Source organism: Danio rerio, chromosome 13 (genome assembly GCF_049306965.1).
Source record: "Danio rerio strain Tuebingen ecotype United States chromosome 13, GRCz12tu, whole genome shotgun sequence".
NCBI lineage: Eukaryota > Metazoa > Chordata > Actinopteri > Cypriniformes > Danionidae > Danio > Danio rerio.
The window spans coordinates 39,336,561-39,342,560 of NC_133188.1; positions in this window are offsets into that span (position 1 = coordinate 39,336,561).

Below are 6,000 nucleotides of genomic sequence, written 5' to 3' on the forward strand. Positions count from 1 at the left end.
TCAAACTATGTAGCATAAGTCCGTGTAGAAGCACAATGCCTGCTCAAAAGGGAGATATTACACCTTTTTGACAATTCATACAGTACAGCATTCATCTATAAAGAATACTTTAAATGTTTTATAGGGAAAACATGCTAGAATTGATCATTTTCTTCTTTAAGAAATTAATATTTTACATTAGTGTAGGGGAATAGATCACCCAAAAATGAATATTAATTCCACTTGTTCCTATCCTGAGTTTGTTTCTACTTCTGAACACAGAACGAGTGATTTAGAAACATTTTGGAAACTATGAGATGCAAAACGTCTTTTGGATGAGACTTTAAACCAAGGTCCTGACTCTCTGTGGTCATTAAAAATCCCATGGCATTTTTCATAAAGAGTAAGGGTGTAACCCCGGTGTCCTGGCTAAATTCCCTCTATTGGCCCTTACCCATCATGGCCACCCAATCATCCCTTACCATGAATTCCATCACTGTCTCTACACTCAACCAATAGCTAGCATGTGGTGAGCACTGGCGCCATTGTCCTGTGGCTGCCGTCGAATCATCCAAGTATATGCTGCACACTGGTGGTGATGTGAAGATGAACAAAGACGTTTAATGATAGAAAGACTCTCAGAGGACCCTGAAATTGTTTAATGTAAAGGTTTTACATTTCAGTAACAAAATGCTTAGTTTTGTTTATCCATTTTGTTTAGGCTAACTCATTAGCAGCTAGTGCAGTGTTGGTTGCTTGGTAAAATACCCGAGCACGGATGGTCGAATTTGATGACAATTTAATGTTGCGTCCCACCTCTTTAGATCTGTTAGACATTAACAAATGGTTAAGAGAATGGAATCTACATATAAATATCAAACTCAATGAAATTAGCATAAATGTTGGAAAAATAAACTTGGGATCAAAGTGTTTTTACCAAGTGTGCCGCAAGCCTGCGTTTGAGTGAAGGTCTTGGTCGTTAGATCGCCCCCTGGGGGCTGGCTGCAGTACAAGTCATAAAGCCCGCCTCCTCCGTGTTAATGAAGGAGACTTGAGCCCAAATAAAAAAAATTATTACACTTGCAATAAAATGTCCCGAAAGATGGTTCTGGTCGATTAAGGCACTGGTTATTGTGCTGAAATAGGTGCAGATCTTCATTTTTGTAAACAGTTTGTTTTTAGCAGTAATTTAATGCTGGGCGTGTCATCGTGATTGACAGCGGTGATTGACAGTTTCTCAAAGCAGCGCGTCTGTGCTTCAGCAGAAGACTGAAGTGTTATTATTTGATTTCTGTGTCATTTTACCATGACAAAATGAGTTCAGCAGTAAACTATAGTTTCTGACATACATGATCCTGGTGGAACACTGTTTATTCGCTAAGTTCAGGGCTTTTTGGGCTTTATTAGTTTGCTGATACACGCCTAGCCACCCAGATAGCAAAACACAGTTCGGGCTAGATTCTCGCCTGCCGGAGACTTATCCCTTAGAGCTCAGACTGACTAACGTTACCTCTGCTGGACCTACTCCGGATGCCTGGACTCACTACCCGATTCCAGCCCGAGTCAATCGAGCCAGATGCGGCGGCCGAGCGAGCCGGCGCTGCCGCATGCGAGCCGCAATCAGCCCGCGACGCCGCGAGTAGGTTATGCGCTGCGGTCCGGAGCTGGCGCGATTGAATATATAAAACCCTCATATTTGTTAACGTTATTACATCCATTTGTATTGATATGACAGCAAACGCATGCTGAGAAGTTCGGGGGGCGTAGTTGATTTTACATAAAGCGTTTGATTGGAAGCTCGACTCTGCTCATTTTTGCGGCTCCTCCTCTGGCTCCATCAGAAAATCCTTCTGCGCATGTCAAGGCTCCAATTTCAGCAGTCTTTTGCGACAGTTTGTGCCCGTCAAGCAGGCGTTTTGCCCTCAAGGCGTTCAATGGGAAAAAGGGCTGTCGCGTCGTCCATATTTTTTACAGTCATTGGTTTTTACCCATTGTAGAATTGGTCACTCCGGGATGTCCCACAAGTTTTCAATTCTTGAAGATCCTCCCACATCCTCTATTTGTAAAAGCACTTTGACTATGAAACAAGTTTTATTAGCTTCTAATTTTATTTTATTCACTGGATTCTTTCGAAGAGATTAACAGTGTTAATCTAACTACATTTTAAAAGTGTAAAACCTTAATATAATCCATGTTTCTAGTTTACATTTTCTTGCCATAAAAATGACCATAGAAACTGGCATGGCATAAAACTCAAATAATCACACTAAAATTTGCATCCTAAATGACATTTATACACTCCGCACTTTTACACTCAACCATGTAGTGTTTAAGTTGAGTGTCGTCCCGAATCTAACACTAATTTTTTAGGAATTTCAAACTTTTTCCCAGTCAACGTTTATCAGCTGCCAGATTTGTTAAATAAGTTACCAAACTACCAAGTAGTTCCTGCCATTAGTACAAGTACATTCAAAATCAGGAGGATGCATACATTGGAGAATGGACTATATGCACAGCTAGTTTTTTTTTAGCTAATGATGAACTTCTAGTGAAAGCTTTGTGACGATTTTTAATTTCATACGGTTTTCCTTTTACAACATCGATGTTGTGATGTAATTACAATACATTCAGTTAAACAGACTTAAGCATCCATTTGGTTGTTAAAGTGTAAAAAGAGATGAAAGACCATTTAAACCAGCCTGATCTCATGAAAAAACGCAAGTATTTTACTTTTTGTCAGTTTAATAGCTAATTCGTACAGTTCAGTTTAAACTGAAACGTACAGTTTAAAGTTCAGTACGATTTTAAAAAGAAGGCGTGGAACCCAACCCCACCCCTATTGGGTGATGAGCAAATCCTACTAGATTGTATGAATGAGATCTTATGAATGCATATGAATTAGCCACTAAATCAAAAAGTTACGAATTGCCATAATATAGTGTTGGTTTGAACAGGCGCTGTCATTAGGCTCAGGCTAGCACAGAAATTCCACTAAAACACTTGGGTTAAAATTTATTTCCATAAATTAAAGACATGTTGTGAAAAAATATAATTTAATGCAGCGCTTCTGATTTGGTCTGTTACACACTTTTTATCATATCTTAACCAGGCAGTACATTTTTTATTTTTTTTTTAAGAAATTAGATTAAATGCATCAAATTTGTATGGGATGACAATTAACCAGAAACATGACTGACTGAATTTAAAAGTCTGTGCTTACAAAATCCAAAATTCAACCTTAGTACCAGATACAGTAGCTCCTCACTTCCTAGCATTGATTTTGCAAGACAACAATCTCAAATCAAGTCAATATTACTTTAGTATTTGAATTTGCAAAAAAATCCTAACATGACACATTTGAAGTTAAGAAACTTTTTGTAATAGAGTCTCAGTACCTACTGACTTCTATAGTATACACTAGTCAACATTTGAAGTAGATCAAAACCTTTCATCCAAGTTGTCTAAAACTATTCAACAGCACTCATTCTTGCCTTTTTTTATCCTCTTCAAATGTTAGCTACTGTATTTTGCCCCTACTATGAACATCCGTTGCTACCAGTTTCCTAAATTCTTCAAAAACAAATCTTCTCGTGTTCAACAGAAGAAAGAAGTTCAAATGGTTGGATCCAGTTCAGTACATTTTTATATTTGGGTGCATTATACTATTAAGATTAGTCCATTTACAATGTTTTTTCAATAAGGTAAATTAATGGCTGGTTCCATGCGTCCTTGTCTTGAACTACTGAAATCCAGTGCAATTCTGAAACACACCAATTGGGTGAAATGGAAAACTCTGGTTCAGTATTATCGACTGATTGACTGTATAAACTTGTTTGCATTTAGAGCCTTTGTGGCAATTTAATGAACGTAAAAGGATGAATGGTATTTTTGAATCATGCTTGAGGTCTTGTTTACAGTAGAGTGCTAGTCTTACGAGTGTGAGCGTCAGAAGATCGCACTGAACCGCAGACGTGTCTCGTCACTTTCACCGCTGTAGAATGTCATGACATTTTCATCACAATAGACTAAAAGTTGAATGTTTTTAGGACTCTGTTATGTCTGAGCGCGGGGATTATTTACAGACAGTGACGTTTTTACATTAACAGACATGCTGAATCCGAGCTTCGCCTTGGGAGCTTGAATGTGCTGATGTGACTTATTTATTGTGTGAATAATGAATTGTTCTGTGACGTCGCTGCTGGATTCTTTGTGCTTATTTGCCCTTGGTGTTTTGCCGCATGAGTCTCTGTATGATCTGCTACGGTGTCTTGACATTGTATCAGTGCAGCACAAAACCATGTATTCATTATTGAATATTTTACTGTGTGTGTATCAGTAGTGCATTTAGGAAAACACAAGGGCATACTGTCATCAAGTTATGTGAAGGACTGTTGAATAAATGTGGTCATTTCCATAAATCTAAAGCCTCTTGTTTTCTGGATTAGGCTCGGAAACATTAACTTTCACTTTTAAAAATAAATAGAAATAGCGTTCTTGAAACTGCTATACACTAATTGTGTTTGTTTTAAATGGCAACCTACTCAAAAAAGGGCAAACAGGCTATTATACTGGCAGTTAGAGATGGAGCAGTAAAGCTGCGGTCACACTAGAGTTTGAGCATGCGAAATTCTGTCGCACGGTATGGGATTAAACAAGATAATTAGACATTTAAAAAAAAAAAAAAAAAAAAGCAAGCGATTGGTCCATATTTTACATTTCTGTCCAGTGAGTTCATGTTTTGTTCCTCGATTGGTCTCACGCAGTCTAGTGATTTGATTTCACAGGTCAGAGATCACCAAGCTTGAACTTTTCAACGCAGTGAACTGTGAAACTTGTCGCACAAGCTAGTGTTTTCGGCCTAAAGCTTCTTTCCACTTCATACGACAAGCGACAGAATGGAAGTCATTCATTTCCAATGGAGAGTAGTCCGGCAGCTGCGTAGAGTTCCGTAATCTCTATGACTAGACTGTATGCGGTATTTCAGTGTTGCCCAAGCAAATCAGTGTGCGCGAGATGAGAAATAGTAGTTTTTTTTCGTTATTTTTTGTTTAATCAGAAAAAAAACAAAAACATTCTATTCATAAATGAATAATAAATAATATACTTTTTTTATGTGGTCTCCACATTCCCTCCCAAATTTTTTAGCGGTCTCAGTTTCTGATATTCATTCAACCATGGTGAACACACGGAGAATAAAGGCTCTTTTGTACTCCATTATTTCGGACACTACAAGAACAGCTTCTCTCCCATGGTGCACGACAAAACTGAAAATTCTTTGCGACTCCAAGGGGACGTATTTTGACATTCGTGTCCAAATGTTGTGTGCTGTGGAAAGGCGGCCTGACGCATTTGCGCGTGTATGAATGGAAGTCTATGGGAAGAAAATCCAGTGTGACTGCAGCTTAACACTACCGTTACTAATAGATTAGCATTCTTATTATTGGCCAATCAGTCCAATATGAAGACAAAGATATTGATACTGATTGTAACATTTGAAATTGCTCTGTCAAGGTTACTACACAACTACTTTCTCAAAAGGTTAAACCAATTACTGGACAAGCCTTCGAGTAAAAATGTGAAAAAGTTCAAGAGTTCACACTTGGATATGCTTAGCGTTAATAAGATTTGGCATGCTGTCTAGGGAGAGAACCCTGAACTCAATAAGCATATAAAGGGGGTCTGAGATCAGGTAGGTTTCGAGAGCTCCCCCTGGAAAAGGAGGAGATGGAGTGGAAGGGGGATTCTTCCAAAAATGGAGAGCAGTAGGGTGAAATCAGTCTACTTAAGCTTGGATCAGTCTGATTGGACAATTACGGATTACAGATGAGAAGCCGTGACCAATTATATGACGCGCTTTTCTCGTAATTAGTTTACAAAACTTCACATTGGTTGATTTTTGTTGTTGTTGATATTTTAAACAAAAGTTATATTTTGTGTGTCAGAGCAATGGTATAAAGAAGTAGGACATGGACCGGAGTGAGGCACCAGCTCACAACTTCAGTATGAGTCAAGACAAAAATG